This window comes from Neopelma chrysocephalum, unplaced genomic scaffold (assembly GCF_003984885.1).
Source record: "Neopelma chrysocephalum unplaced genomic scaffold, ASM398488v2 Primary Assembly neopelma1_26, whole genome shotgun sequence".
Classification (NCBI taxonomy): Eukaryota; Metazoa; Chordata; class Aves; order Passeriformes; family Pipridae; genus Neopelma; species Neopelma chrysocephalum.
Genome location: NW_020897695.1, coordinates 4366934 through 4383789, shown reverse-complemented (window position 1 = coordinate 4383789; position 16856 = coordinate 4366934). Strand labels below are relative to the sequence as shown.

Sequence of the window (16856 nt, the reverse complement as noted above, 5' to 3'; positions counted from 1 at the left end):
TTTACTCTTGGAGCTTCACTGCAACTCCTTTTCTCACACAAACACTTACTAAGTGTCTGTCATGACAGACACAAACCAAAAGCACACTTAGTTTATCTGCTCCAAAACAGGTGTGTTACTCTATCTACAGCTGTTGTAGATGACAGGAGGTATAAAAAAAACAACAAAAAACAAACAAACAAACAAAAACCTGTTTGAATTCTTCTGCAGCTGCAGAGGATGTGGGACCAGATTCTGACAAGGAAAAAAAAAAGTAAAAAAAAAAGTCAAAATTCATTTTACACAAATTCAGGGGAAATTTTTCTGGTGATTAAGAGAGACTCTGTTACCTTTATACCACCTTTACTTTCAGGTCTCTCTTGCAAGTACCTTAGCTACATAAAAGGCATTCTGAATCTTCTCTTGGAGTATGTTCAAAACAATTATTAAGTCTCATGTTTTAGCTCTCTAATAGTGGCATTATTCAGCAACAGTCTTTTCTTACACCAGATTAACTCATCCAGACCCAAATCTTTACCTGTTCTTTGTGTGTGGTCTTCCAGAGGCGTCTTCTCAGAGGCCGACTAGGAAAAGCTATACTGCTTAAAGCCTATTATGCGTGAAAACCTACGCCTTACAACATGCGACTGCTTATCCGCTACTTGGTAGCAGGGTACCTCAAGGAGCTACCTGGTTTTGCTGAACAGCCACACTGATAATAAGGAGATACAGCACAACAAAATACAATGTGAATGACACCCAGACTAGGAATATGGATCATTTACTGGTAGAATTTACTGGTACTGAAGATGGCTACAGTTTTATACCACCTTGTGGTAAACAGAAGTTATTGCAATATTCAAGAGTACATTTTCTTTAAATTCTTCGGAGCATCCATGTTTTGAGGCTGTTTAGCCTCAGGACAGGTCCTTGACATTTCAGATAATTGAAGAAAAATCTCAAATATAAAAATAAATTCAGATGCTGCCACAGCTTTTGTCTTCACTCTACCCTCTGCATCCAGTGACATACACAAACGTAATAATAAAACCACTTGCAAGATCTAGTAAGCTTTCCCAGGCAAAAAAACATAGTTCTTCCTCCTCAGAGGGAGTCTGAACATTTAATATGCAGAGAATAGTGTAAAATCAGTTCCAAAATATACCTTTATTTTATTATCACCAGGGTAATCCCATGAGCTTCCCTTGCTAGATTTATGTCTTATTCTCTTCAAGAATTAAAGTACAAATACAAAAGTGTCTTTTCCACTGTTTTTATTTGTTTATTTATTATAAACTCTATAGAATACTTCTAAATAAGAACCATTCTAAATTGGCACATAGGACTGCAAAATGTTTACTCAGAAATCAAATGTTTAAAAGAACATTTAAAATTAGGGAATTATTCTTACGTGAAAGGGAAGGGAAACAGAGCACTCCGTTGGGGTTTTGCTGTTTCTAAGTTCAGTTCAGTGGTGGGAACAGAGGCTACAGGGAATTCTGAAGGCTGAACAGGAAGATTAACAGTCCATTGTAATACTGTGTTAACATTTGTTCCAGAATATAGTAATTTTGTTCATAAAGAACAGGAAGTGTATTTTAAAAGGATACTTTGTATTCTTGCTGGCTGGAGTTTTTATGTCAACCACAGCGCTATTGAGTGTAAAGGGTTATAACAGAAAGACCGAGACAAGTTTAATTATAATACGGCAGAGCTATAAAGGAAATAAGTAGTATACCATATAGAAAGAAAAACTTGAGCATTTCTCTAATCAGTATGATTTAGCTGGATAAGGGAATCCTTAGTATTTGCTTATTCTTTTCCCAAATTTGGTGAGTTGTGGAATGGACTAAGAAACGTGGGAAGTTAGACCACATTTTGCAGATGTGTAAAGCACTATAAAGGATATAAAAACTTAATGGGACAAATTTTTTCAAAACCTCTAATTTAGTAGTAGTGAGCTGAGTTGTTCAATTGTGATGAAAACATTTTGTGGTTTTCTTTGAACAAACATTATTTACACAGGGATAAGAACTAGCCCTTTCAATGCAACCGTTTTATTTTCTTTATATGTTTGATTTTTTCATTGTTAATACTGACATGAGATTGAAAACATGCTGAGTACGTTCTGACTGTGCAGGGGAAAAAAACCTAAATCTTCTGAAGAGTATACAAACTAAACACAAATAACTGCGTGTGATGTGTCATTTCAGTCATAGCTACCAACATGCAAGAGCATTAATCTCATTTTTAAAACTTCACAGTAGATTTCTGTAGAATACTGTGATCACACATAAAAATCTGTTGTATAAATTAATTTAAAAATATCTGACACTTCTGTATGTTCTTGTGGCTTTCTATTAATTATCTAGATTGCAGTAGTTCCCAGGAATCCTTGCAATATAATTCAGACTTTGGCTAGCAGCTTTACTTTTAGTAACTTTTGTAGTATTATTCTACTATAAATGTGAGCATTACATACTGCATTTGACAAAGTCTAGTACTACTTTATGTTGCCTTTTCCCCCCATAATGACTTCAAACACTAAACTGGGGCTGGAATATTAATCTTTTTGCCTACATGATAAGAACTCAAGCTCATAAGAGCTGGAAAAAATCTAGAATATAACAGTCACAGGTGTCAATACAGTCAGTGTAATATAGGTAGCTATTAAATTTGAAAAGAAGCTTGCTTGATAAGCAAACTAATATAATTTTATAGGTCGAGTTTACACAAGAATATTTGCAGTTGAGATCCATGCTGCCTGTTTTCTGCTGTCCTAATTATTTTATCTTTTTCACAGTATGGTTCCCTCTAGTGATTCTTGTAAGGAAAGAGGTTACCTGATCCCTTAATCCAGCTTGCATTTTATAAAAGAAGATCCAAATTAGTTTTGCTTACACCAGATGCTTTATGTGCAATTGGGTATCAGATAGTGGTGACTGAAATATGAAACAGGTAAATTCAATGATCTCCTTTGAAAGAATCTCTTACCTGGGGGAGCTAGAGTGAAATGAGTTGTTTGCATAGTTGCTGCCACTGTGCAGTCCTGCCTCCTCCCCTTATGCAAACCAATGAATGTGTAAGCTGATTGCCAGATATCCCCAGTGCCAGACTCTGTAACAAGAAATGCAATGAGTATTTGACGGAAGAGAAGAAAAATCAGATTTAGCAGACTGGTTACAGCAGGCAAATATGTTAGCGAATGAAAATATTATTCCTACAAACTTGAATGTGCTACAGTAAGAAGTTTGTACAGGTAGCAGATTATAGAAACAGTAGAAAGTACAGTTAGAAAAATATAGTAATAATTAGCTGTGCCAATGACTTGCTGTGTGGCCTTATGCACGTTATGCAACTTCATATTATCTTTCAGTTTAAAATGCTATAATATTTTGCCTAAAGAATCATATAAAATATTTTAATGTCTCCTTATTTATAAAAATTCATGTACTTCTATATTTAAAGAACATACACATGAAGAGGTCCTATGAATCAGTAAAAATCCGATGATTAGTCAAACTACAGTAACCAGATCCCTGCTTAAAGAAAATAAAACTGTTGAATATACTGGTACTTTTATATATAACCTGGTGCATTTTAAAAGTTAGCAAAACCCAGGTAGGAGTTTTCATGCAGTCACCCTGTTTTGAGGGGTGAGAGCACTGAAGCCCTTTCATACTAGTCACTCTCAGTACCACAGAACAGTCACTGGTGTGTTCAAGTTACTATTACACAGTCAGAGCCTATAGGAAAAAAGTGTGGCAAGAAGACAGCAAAGTTACCCTAATTAATTTTTTGGTAAACATTTCCTAGGCTTTCACAAATAGTCAGGATGTAAATACTCAAGAGACATGGCTATCTACCCCAGACAATCAGTAAAACACACGCTAAATATCTAAGCCCACATCCCAAGTGATGTAGCCCATCCCAATGTCCTTCTCCAATTGTTATCACAATTTCAGTGGCCAATGAACACTGAGCACACTTTGGAATTCAATATATGAATAATGAGACATAGAGCGATCCATATTCTCAAAACTGCTGCTAGAGTCATAACTAAAGTGCCAATCTGAGCTTTCATGATTACTTTGCTTCCCACTCTGCACTGTTCCTGGACACTGGAGACACTCATAAGTCCAGAGAGGTTGTAAGGAGGTAAATTTAATTCTTCTGCCTACTCTGTGTTCTTCTTATAAATGTCCTTCAAAGCTCTTTTCTTGCTACAGTTATACCCTACAGGATCAATTTGCTGCAGGTCAAATAATTTCATTCTGTCTCACAGGATTCCACCCACTGGAGGGCCTCCTGCCTTCACAACCTGTGATTTTTCTACTCTGGACAATACTGCTATGTTGCCCAATAGCTGTGGACCCAATCTTGCATCCAGAGGTGCACCTCATCTTCAAAACCCTCCTGCAGACCTTTCTTTATCAGTTACAGCTGCCCTCCTCATCTCATCACACTTCACATTACAGCAGAGTCAAGCAGAAATGGTGAAAAAAATACTTCATCTTTGAGATGCCACAGGTCTGTTCTGTTGTGGAGCAAGAGCATGGATTTTAACCATGAGTTTCTTACCAGACATAAAACAGAAAACACAGGGGAAGAGATGATTCCTATGAAGGAAAGAAAGACAAAAGAAAGAGGAAAAATCAAGAATAGGGCTTTTTTTCCTTAGACTCTTAAGTACAGAGGAATAGGAGAGAGCAGGCCAAGAGGCATTTTTCCCTAATGCCAAGGGGCAGGTATGAAAAAAGTTTGTTTGACAAAAGATAGCTTTACTGAACATGCTTACTAAGTGAGCAGCCAGTTACCAGGAGTTACCTATAGAGAACCACAGGACTCTGTGGTCAGATTGGGACCAGACATTCACATCCCAGACTGAGCCCTGGAATCTGGCACATCTCTCACAGACCAGACGCTGAGATGTGCATGCTACTGTCACAGAGACAACATTCAGAATTTGGATTGCATTCTGATCACAGTGCCTTGTATTTTGCTAGAAAAATAATGAAGATTTTGATGTATTCACAAAGGGCAACATTCCCAGGATCCTGGAGTCTGTCGATCTGCTAATGCTAGGCAATAATCTGGCTATGTGCTGAAAGTGTGACAAGGATGACTGCAGCAATGTCTCTATGCACTTCAAGGAAAACTGTATGTTAAAAATATGCTGAGCAGATATGTCCTCAAAGAGGCCACAGGATCTCTGCATGGCTATGATGTTCTACCCAGCTACACTCCTTCATCTCTTCCAAACTATAAGTTGGGTAGGAATGTATCAGAGTAAAAATACCACCTTATTTCCAGGCTATATCTCTAGCTTGCATACATCCATTAATTCCTGCCTTCTAATACTTCCTTCATTGGTTCTCTTTTCCGCTCACCAACAGAAAACATCTACCCTGCTAGCCTTGTCGCTCTCCTCACCAGGCCCCTCTGCTATATACCATCAGTTCCTTTCCAAGCTATGTGGTCAACTGCCTATACTCAAACTGCTTATACTAAGCTACTTCTAAAATCCTATGAAAAATCTGTCGTTTTCTCTGGTCTTTCTTTACTCAGATTGTTCACTAAGTCAGCCAACATACGTTTGGGTCTGCACGTGACCCAGAGCTTTGAATGTCACTGACACTGCAGGACATTCAGAATTTTTTGTTGCATCACAGCTCCAATAAGTGTGGCACCTTAACAAGACATTGTAAGAGCTTGTTCAGATATCTTAAGCACTTGCAGTGTAAATAGGTAAACAGACAAACACTGGATAAACTGAATGAACTGGATAATCAGCCCATTGCATTAGGTGAAAGGAGTTCAACAGAAAACATGGAGACACATTCTAGACTTTGGAGTCCACATCCACAATCTCCTCAGCAGAAAAATTCAATTCTCATTTAGACAAACTTTAAAGGTTCAAGTATTTTTTAGTACAATAGTACAATGATTATTTACAGAGGTCACAACTGAAAATATTACAGTCGAGTTCCTCCTCCAAGATCTTCTCTAGTGTAATTTATTTTTTTTCTCCGTATTCCACACAGATTACTGTGCTAGAAAAATAACTTCTTTCAGAGAGAAAAGCTTTGGAAATACTCTCAAATTTCAAGGAAGTTTTAATGGAGTTGTTTCTTCATGCATGCAATACTGTGGTAATTAATTATCCGCAATGTTCTTTAAAAAATATTCAAAATGCTTATCTCCTCCAATTATTCTCTCCATGTTACCTATATATGATAAATGCTACAAACCCACTAGGGATATCTAAGCTGAATATTTTTCTCCTGTCTACCACTGGAAAAAAAATGTTACCTCAATGAACCTATCATACTTTCTAATACAATGACTGAAATGCAATCTTAAGTAATCTCTGTACAAAAAGTGGTGTCTCCATTCTTTGCTATCATACATCATCACTTTTTTGGGTAGTCCTCTGGCAGCTATGAACAAGGCTTTCCAGCCTTTTATCTATTTTCAAACACAATAGGCTGATTCATTACCAACTCTAGCTGGAGTTTTAACCGTGCACATGATAGATAATACAGGAGTTTGCCAGAAAAATGCTGATTTTCCATCCCAATTTTTAAAATTCCTACTGCAAATTTGAAAACAGTGAGTTTTTTTGGGATTTTTCATTAAAAATATTCTTGTCTCTAGTCATTGGGAAGGTTTTTTCCTATAATTTCTCTAAATAGATAATATTAAGAGATTTTGACTTTCATTTAAACTATTCAGAAATAAGAATAGGCATGTGAGAAGACCAGTCTTATCAGGTTCTCCATGTTTCCAACAATAATTCAATGAATTGTAAAGCAAAGCAAAATTACGTTTTTCAATTTCTGCTGAGCATTAGGGGAGGTGTTTCACTAAGATACTGATGCCATTGTAGACATCCCACAGGCAAGGACAAAGTGTTAGATCACTGCACTTGTATTTTCTTGTACTTGGCCTGTATTTGATACTTTTATCATTAAGGGAACCTCTGAAGAGTTCAGAGAAGAAGCTCTTGTACTCAAGTTGTCAAGGTCCTTGCCCCAACTAACTCTGGAACAGAAATTCTAAAATTTAAGTAAAAGCAACAACAAAAATTAAAATACTTCTTGCTTTGCAGAATGAAACTAATCAGATACCTCAAAATCTTCATAATCTTTCCAGGCTCCTTACTGAATAGTTGTCTGTGAATATGGATATCCCTATGTGTGTAAATGCTACAAGGTATGGTTGAAATTTAAATGGAATTCCAGGGCACTTTGTGGTTATTTTTTTACAGGAGAAAGGAATCAGTGCTAGAAGAGATCACTGAGAAGTTACATGAAGCCTGTAACAATCTTGATGCAGGTTTTGGTACTGACCAAATATCTTTTCAGGTGACATGGGGTGTTTGGTTTTTGCTTGTCCCCATGGGAATCAGTACTAAAGACCTCATTCTGCTCAATTGAGAGAATTTTAGTTGAAGGCAATGGTTTCTAATGACTTTTCTTTCATCTTCAGCCTTAAGTATATCCTTACTCCTTACAACTTGCTATGAGTATACACAGTGAAACGCCCTTACCAGTTTTTCTATAAGTCATCTCAAAATATGCAGCAGAGAAACCAGCACCGGGGCTGCAAATGAGATTATCCACCCTGAAGCAGTGGATGTCAACAGGCAGAGGGCTTCACAGTCACCAGAATGGTCAGGGCTGAGGCCAGTTCCAATGCTACCCTCTTTGCCACCTGGACTGTCTCCTCCAAAAGCATTCTGATTGCTTTATCTGAATTCATTTCTATCACAATCACTGCTATGAAGGCCAAGTGTATGCATTCAGAGTGTTCAGTAGCTATAGTTTGATTTGAGGAACCCTACGCTTGTGATTTCTAACAAAAAAGAGTTGCATACAGAACTTCTAATTGAAATATGACTACCTCCCAAGCAGATTTTTTTTGTGTCTCTTCCTATTTGTTAATTTGTTGCCAGATAAGACAAAATTAACACCTGATATTCTATGATTATCAGGCAGTTATGGGTACAATTCCTTACTTTCTTGAAGAAGTTGCAGATTGTTTCTTTTTCCTTTTCTTTGTAAAAAAAGAATAGAAAAAGCAAAGAAAATTGAGCATTTTTTTGTAAGAATAGGGAGGTAAACATTCTTTACCCAAAAAGTTGAAAGAGATTCACTTAGGATTTCTGAAGAGAACTGAGGCTCATCCTTGCTCATCCTTGCATAAAAATGCAGAAAAGCACAAAATGAACACACAGCCTTGACTACCAAAGCCATTCCAAAGCATCAAGCATAGGACACAGATATGGATACCAACACTGGGATATACTGTGCCAAGAAGAAATACAGATTTTATAGTAGTGTTTTTTGGTGAAAAAAAAAAAGAAAAAGTTGCACCCCTAGTTCAAACAAACCAAAACCTGACCTCGATAAGTTATAATAGTTGTGTTCTAGTCCCCGTGCTAATTTTCTTTATAGATCAATTATTTAACACATCTGCCTTTTTAAAGAGGTTCTGCGGCCTCCACTTGTTCATTTGTGCGGAGGAAAAAACATCATACTGAGATCTCAAGTGTTGCAGCAATTAGTAAAATGAGAAAGATGGCATTCTAGGATTTTCAGGGACATTGTACTTCACCATCTTCAATTTTACAATTAGGATAACTTCAAATGTGTTTATAACCTTAAGAATGTCAACATGTTTCCATTATCTACTGTGTACATATTATTTTGAACCCACTTCACAGTGCAGAATATATTAATGTATTTATCTAGATTCTGATAAAGTGGTCCTTCAGACACTTAAGGACTTAAAGCCTTCATAAAAGTCTTGTACAGTTAAGTATTTAAAAATGTTGAAAAATCATTAAATGTTAAATAACTTGAATATATTTTCATTGGTTCATTAGCATTTTTTGATTAAAAATGACATGCAAAATTTACAAAGAGAACACTAAGGGTCTAATGCTCTCTGACACTTAACAGTTCATGAGGGCATATTTTTATACATCTCTTAAAAAAAGAAGTAAAAGAATAAAAGGGAAATAAAAAGCTTAAAAAGAAACAGGAGAATGAGATTTATTTTATCTTGCTTTGAACATGATGGGCAGACACAATAGATGACAGCTCACTGTTTCTGTCTGATAGGGGGGTCAGTCTCAAAAAGTGACCTACTATGTAGGGATCTGAAAAATGGATCTCGTGGGAGCCATACCCTTTTACATTATTCTGAAAGTGTCCAACAACCAGTAACTAGTCTGTTTCCCCTCAGCTTTCAGAGGACTTCAAAGTTGATGTGGCTGGCCCCAGGCAGGTGCTCACTGAGCCATGCCTGTAAAGCTGCTTGAAAAGACATTTTGTAAAAATATCATCTTGCTTACTCCTCATCTACTATCTTTTTGCACTTAAAGCCACACTGTGTACTTCTGAAACATTATTTCTTTTCTATTCTTAATAGTTTGATCATTTGCACACAAAGTAAAAAATGGGATTATATTGAACAGTTGCACTGGTATTAATGGTGTGAAACAAGGCTGCGTTATCGCACCAACCCTATTCACAATCTTTTTCAGCATGATGCTCCAAAGGGCCACAGTAGACCTCCATGATCAGGACAGTATCTACATCCGATATCGTACTGATGGAAGCCTGTTCAACCTAAGGCGACTGAAAGCCCACACTAAGACCTTAAACCATCTTGTCTGGGAGTTGCTTTATGCTTGATGATGCCGCCCTTGTTGCACACACAGAAGCAGCCCTGCAGCATTTAACATCCTGCTTCTCAGATGCTGCTGAGCTCTTTGGGCTGGAAGTCAGCTTAAAGAAGACAGAAGTTCTCCATCAACCAGCACCTCAGGAAGTCTTCCTTCATCCCCATATCACTATTGGCGAATCAGAGCTCAAATCAGTCCAGCAGTTTAATTACCTAGGTAGCCTCATCTCCTCGGATGGTAAGATTGACGGGGAGATAGACAACAGGTTAGCAAAGGCATACAGTGCCTTCGGAAAACTTCATAAAAGAGTCTGGCGAAATAAACACCTGAAGAAAAGTACAAAGATCAGTGTTTACAGAGCCATAGTGCTGTCTACTCTCTTATACAGATCTGAATCATGGGTCATCTACCGCCACCACCTGCGTCTCCTAGAACACTTCCATCAACGCTATCTCTGCACAATCCTAAACATTCACTGGTCAGATTATGTGACCAATACATCTGTTCTAGAACAAGCAGCAATCACAAGTATTGAGGCCATGTTGCTGAGAACACAGCTGCGCTGGTCAGGGCACGTCTCCAGGATGAAGGACCACCGCCTCCCTAAGATCTTGCTTTATGGTGAACTTGCCACCGGCTGCCGCATGAGAGGAGCCCCGAAGGGAAGATACAAGGACTCCCTGAAACAACATCTCAGCCTTGGCCATATCGATCACCATAACTGGTCTACTCTGGCCTCCAATCGGGAGGTCTGGAGACACACCATCTATAACGCTGCTGATGCTTTTGAGAAAGCACGCAGGATCACCCTTGAGGAGAAAAGACAACGCAGAAAGAATCGTTTCTTGCAGAATATACCATCTAAGGAGTCTTTCTGCTGTGCCTTTTGCAACCGGACATGCCTGTCTCGTATTGGCCTTTTTAGCCACCAACGCACTTGCAAGAAAAGTGGGTAGAGCCCTTCCCAAATCTTCGTTTGCGAAGCCTAGCCATGATGATGCACTGGTATTATGTCAATAAGGGCAATTAGTTTCATTGCCATCGTAATGCAGAGATCAGATATGCTGTAGCACATGATATGACCTTTATATTGTTTCAGTCATAAGTTCTGTCTCTCTTCCAAATTCAAATATTCAAACTCTGCCTCCTTCCAGGTAGATAGTTCACAGGCCTGCAAGGGATTTTAATCACATTGCCTTCCATCCCTTATTCCAAAAGGAGAGAAAGGAAATCACTGACTAATTGGGCCAACCTCTTTATGTCTCCTGAAAGGGGTAGGACAGAGAGAAGATTACAAGCACACAAAAGAAAATAAATGCTAATCATATGTCTTATTTGGAAGCTGAGGACACTGGATATGAGAATAAGTGTCTCTACACAATAACAAGCTCTTAAGTCCTGTATCACAATATAGCTACTACATCACTTACATGTGTGATTTTAGACTCACAAAATCCAAAACATTGTTACGATTTTCTATAATAAAGTTCTATAAATGTAAATTCAAGTGAATGATCTACTAGGAATAAGTTGTTGAATATATTTCTCAATTTGTTCAATTAAAAATTAAGCCTTTTTTTTTCCTCTGAAATCCTTTACCAGCTTTCTTTGCAAACAATTTTCCTTCTGTAGAGAGTAAAAATTGCACATTCCTGTGCGTTTAAATGGAAATTTGTCAGATCCACATAAATAATAACACTTGTTATTTGTCTGTACAGTAAGTAGCACAGTGGGAGATGAAGAGAAGCACATTGAGAAAGGAGGGTGCTCACCTGATTCTTTTGATATTAGCTTTTACTTGGCAGAACAAACACCAGTTGGGAGTTCACATCGAATAAAGTTATTTGTGGAAAATTAGTCATCCGTAAGGTCAATAGAAAATGTCTTTATCCAATTAACTCAAGTGCCATAGATTAAAAAACTTAATTTCAAATACAGAACTGTACCCATGAAAAACTGCAAAGTGATGTTACATATTATTCTGAAGGTGCTGTTTTCTGTTTCTCATACATTTGAAATTAATTATGATCTTTCAAAAAATTATTTTTATGCTGACAAAGCTGAAGTATCTTCTGCAAATCTTAACAAATATTTCCTCATGTAGGGTACTATGCCGGATGATACTTGATTCATGCAAAACTTAAAGCCCATGAGTAATTACATTCAGTTCATGGTATTACTCATACCCTTTAATGAAGATACACATTTAAGTAACTCGATGACTCTTTAGAATATACTGGGTCAATTAAAGAATTAGGGACTTTTCATGCGGGCTGATCACCAACTTCCCCTGCTCCTCCCCTCCCCCAGAAGTCCATTTTTGAATCACTGAAGCCTCTTAGAATTCTAAGCAACTCATAAGGCAAAAAAATAGTAAAAGACCAGAATGAGAGTGAGTTGCCAAACCAAACTTCTCTACGTTGATAGACTATGTGGCAGACTAACATAATAAGGAAAAAAGGCCGACTGACTTACATTTTCCTAAAAAATCTATTTCACCTTGAATCTGTGTGTGCCCAAGTCCCTCTGGAATTTTAAGAATGTGATTGCATGACTAATTTTAAAACTAAACAAAATTACCATGTTTTTTTCTGAATGTAATTTAAGTGTGTACGCTTGTGCAAGTTTGGAGCTGTTTATTTTAAATGGCAAATGGAAGATGGACCCATACTGACACCAAGAAACACCAAAGAAATCCCCTGGGAAAGGCCCAACATAGGTCATTACACCCACTGTCCCTCCATCTGGCTAAACAGAAGCAAGGAAGTTTTCTAGTCTGCCACCTAATTAATAAGAGCACAATTCCAGAATTCATTTGCAACTCAGTACTAATGAGTATATATTGACAGCAAGAGTTTCTATTTTAGACATATTAGTGAATATAATTGTATTCCATTCCCAGTGATTGGCATTTTGGATCACACATCATAAAAGAGGGTGGAGATAAAGTTTTCCTCTCTGAAGAAATTCAGTGTTGGATACCAGGGTTCCACAATAACAGCCAAATCAAATTGTTGGAATTTAACACTGTGAAGCACTTTTCTTTCAAATAACTTGATGATTTTGAAAACGTGAATCCATCTCTTACTATCTGTTTTTTAATCCATATGGAGCATCAGTCCAAACTAAGATCTAGAAGTAAAAACCACTAAAGCATATTAGAAAATCTTGGGGAAATTCACAAAAAGAATGGACAAGAAATAATTTAATTCTTTTTAAAAAGAAGTATAATTTCCTCTCATCGTATTTATAGGAATGCAGATATATAAACAGTATTTTCCCATAGATCTCTCAATTTTTCCATTTTTTATTAACCTTGGATGAATTTAGATAATGTAATTTCTTAAGTTGCTTCTAAATTTAAAATAACAGACACTGTTTGACAATTATTACATGCATTTTATATGAATAATAAATTTTTAAAAGCACAAATATTCTGGTACCTTGCAAATAGAAAGTCTTTACTGCTTCCTGTATTACAATAGTCCTTCTCTAGTTCTGTGTATTGTTTTCAGAGGTAACAACACTGAAGGACAGGGAAATAGTATTGCAGCTTGTGTTATGCACAGTAATAAGAATTTTAAATCCCTCACTACTATAGAGAATTGCAATACATTCCAGTGGAAAGATATGTTAAACACAAGTATCAATACAGCATCCAGAAGCCCTTATAAGAATCACTGAGGCCAATACCAGGGATTTTGAAGGCAATGATTCCTTTCATACATGTTTTCAGACTACCTTAAAAAGCTAAGCCCTCTGATAAGCTTGAACTATTAACTGTGATGAAGCATATGTGTGTATCACTTCACAAGTGGCAAAGTTGGACAAAAGGACATACAAGACAGCTGAATATTTTAAGCATATTCGTGAAGAAAGATCAGTTAAAGAAACAAAATTTATACGAATTATCAGCAATAACAACCCTTTCCCTGACAATCTACAAATTTACATGTTAGTATACAGTGCTCATCATTAAAATCTAAAACTGTCACTTAAAACTAGTGCAATTCAAATACTAAGCTATTATCACAGTGTTTTCCTTGCTTTTCTAAGGTTAACTACACATAAATGACAAATGTAAAGTTGTACAGATGTGACCAACGCAACTGGAGTTATATAGCACAATTCACAAAAATGCACCATGAAGAGAAAGATATATGTTATTTAAAATAATTTATTCTTTCAGAGCCCTCAGAGTCTGTGACTGAGATTTGAGAGTGTTGCATCCTCAGTTGTACGTGTGTACAAACAAGAAAGTTGCTGATGATGTTCCAATTCAAACTTAAAGGGTGTGAGAAAAATGTCCTGATCACTTACCATGGTGGCAAAGAGGGATAAGTCAGCTTCCCCTGAACACTGGCAAAAGGATGAGTTGATTGGAGGAGAAGACTTCCATGGGACATCCCAGTAAACAGGGCCAGGACCCATGCTGCTTACAGCAGAGTCTGACATCGGGCATCAGCAGCAGTCTGCAGTTGATGATAAGGAAGCTGCTGCACTTCAGGCAGGGTCTAAATTTTACTTTCAGCTACTAAATCGGTGTATCACAGAATATGCTGAGTTGGAAGGGACCCATAAGGATCATCAAGTCCAACCCTTAGCCCTGCACATGACCATCCCCAGGAGTCATACCATGTGCCTGAGAGTATCATCCAAATGCTTCTCGAATCCTGTCAGGCTTGGTACTGTGACCACTTCCCTGGGGAGCCTGTTCCAGTGCACAACCACCTTCTGGATGAAAATCTTTTTCTAACATCCAACCTAAACCTCCCTTGACACAACTTCAGGCCATTCCCTCAGGTTCTGTTACTGGTCCCCACAGAGAAGAGATCAGTGCCTGCCCCTCCTCTTCATCTCATGAGGAAGTTGGAACTGCAATGAGATCTCCCCTCAGTCTCCTCTTCTCCAGGCTGAACAGACCAAGTGACCTCAGCCGCTCCTCATATGGCTTCCCCTCAAGGCCCTTCACCATCTTCATTGCCCTCCTTTGGACACTCTCTAAGAGTTGAACATCTTTTTTATATTGCAATGCCCAAAACTGCACACAATATTCAAGGTGAGGTGGCCCCAGTGCAGACCACAGCAGGACAATCCTCTCCCTCAGCTGGCTGGCGATGCTTTGCCTGATGCCCCTCAGGACACGGTTGGTCCTCCTGGCTGTCAGGGCACTGCTGACTCATATTCAACTTGCCATTGATCAGGACCCCCAGGTCCCTTTCCACTGCATTGCTTTCCAGCATCTCATTCCCTAGTTTGTACATACAGCCAGGGTTGCCCCATCCCAGGTGCAGAATCCAGCACTTCTCTTTGTTGAACTTCACATGGTTGGTGATTTCTCATCCTCTAATTTGTCGAGATGTCTCTGCAGGGCCTCCCTACCTTCAAGGGAGTCAACATCTCCTCTCAGTGTCATCTGCAAACTTGTTTAATATCCCTTCTAGTCCCCCATCCCAGTAATTTACAAAGATGTTGAAGAGCACATAGCCTACAACGGAGCCCTGTGGAACCCCACTAGTTGTAGGTTGCCAGTCTGATGTCACCCCCTTCACTATCACCCTCTGTGCTTGACCTATGAGCCAATTGCTCACCCACCATGTGATGTATTTATCCAGCTGTGTGCTGGACATTTTGTACAGAAGAATCCTGTGAGAGACAGTATCAAATGTTTACTGAAATCCAAAAAGATTACATATGCTGGCTTCACCTGCTCAACTAGGGCAGTTACCTTGTCCTAAAAGGAAATTTGGTTTGATAAGCGGGACTTTCCTCTCATGAACCCATGCTGGCTGTGATCAATGACTGTGTTGTCTTTCAGATGTTTTTCAATACCTCCCAGAATAATCTTCTTCATAACTTCACCAGACACTGAAGTGAGACTGACAGGCCTGTAGTTTCTGAGGTTCTCCTTCTTGCCCTTCTTGAAAATTGGGACAATGTTTGCCAGCTTCCAGTCAGCTGAGATCTTTCCAGATTCCCAAGACTGCTCAAAATTCATTGTGAGAGATTTTATGATGACATCAGCCAGCTCTTTGAGGATTCTGGGATGAATCCCACTGGTCCCCATGGATTTGTAGGGATCCAGCTGGAGCAGCAGATCCCACACAATTTGAGGATCATTCTCACTGCCATGATCCTCCATCTCAGGGCACTGAGACACCCTTGGTCCCTCATCCGTATGGAAGACAGAGGACAAGAAAGCATTAAACCCCTCTGCCTTGTCTCTGTCTCTGTTTGTGAGGTGACCGTCCTCATCATGTAATGGGTTGATGATGTTTCTATACTGCCTATTGCCATTAAGATATTTGAAAAAACTCTTTTTATTGTCCTCCACATTTCTGGCAGCTTCCACTCCAGCTGAGCTTAGGCTACATGAACTTTCTCCCTACTGCAGCAAGCAGCATCTCTGAATTCTTCCCATGTCACCTGACCTTGCTTCCACTGGGGATACACCTTCCTTTTTTTGTCTTATTTCCAAGAGAAGAATCCTGTTCAATCAAGCCAGCTTCTGCCTCACCTGCTTGACTTCCAACATTTGGGAATTGATGCTCCTGTGTCCTTAGGAGGTGATTCTTGAAAAGTGACCAGCACTGATGGACCCCAGCACCTGCAAAAACATTTTCACAGAGGACCTTACTAATTCCATGAACGGCCTGAAGACTACTCTCCTCATGTCTGGAGTTGAGGTTTTGCTGGCACTTTTCAAGGGAGTTTTAAACTCAATTGCTTTGTGGTCGCTGTGGCCAAGACGGCCACCAATCTCCACTTTGCTCACAAGATCCACCCTGTTGACAAGCAGCAGATCAAGGAGGGCACACTTCTGAGTCAGCTCCCTTAGGACCTGTTCCACAAAGTTGTCATCCAGGTTTTTTAGGAATCATCTGACCTGGGTTATACCAGCTGTGTGATGCACCCAGTCAATTTCTGGCAAGTTGAAGTTCCCTATAAGGATAAGGGCACTTGACTTGGAAGTGTCCCTCAGTTCCTCAAAGAATTATTCATTGGCATCATCGTCCTGGCTGGGAGGTCTATAGTAGACTCCCATGACGACACCCACATTATTTGTTTGCCCTTTGATTCTTACCCAGAGGCTCTCAATGCTCTCATTATCCACTGTGAGCTCTATACATTCTGCATTCTAACCCTTCTGTTACATACCGTACCACCCCTTAGCCTCTTCTGC

At 38.7% G+C, this 16856-nt stretch overlaps 1 long non-coding RNA gene across 2 annotated transcripts; it reads right to left on the bottom strand.

Moving 5' to 3' along the window:
* Positions 1-189: 189 nt before the first annotated feature.
* LOC113964181 lies at positions 190-16787 on the bottom strand. Of its 2 annotated transcripts, XR_003533084.1 has the most exons (4): positions 16758-16787; positions 16191-16280; positions 2974-3096; positions 190-234 (listed from the first exon to the last, which is right to left on the bottom strand). It is a non-coding gene; the product is annotated as an uncharacterized LOC113964181 (long non-coding RNA). The 2 variants fall into 2 exon arrangements; XR_003533083.1 differs by lacking the exon at positions 16758-16787 and having other exon boundaries at positions 16191-16546.
* Positions 16788-16856: the final 69 nt, after the last annotated feature.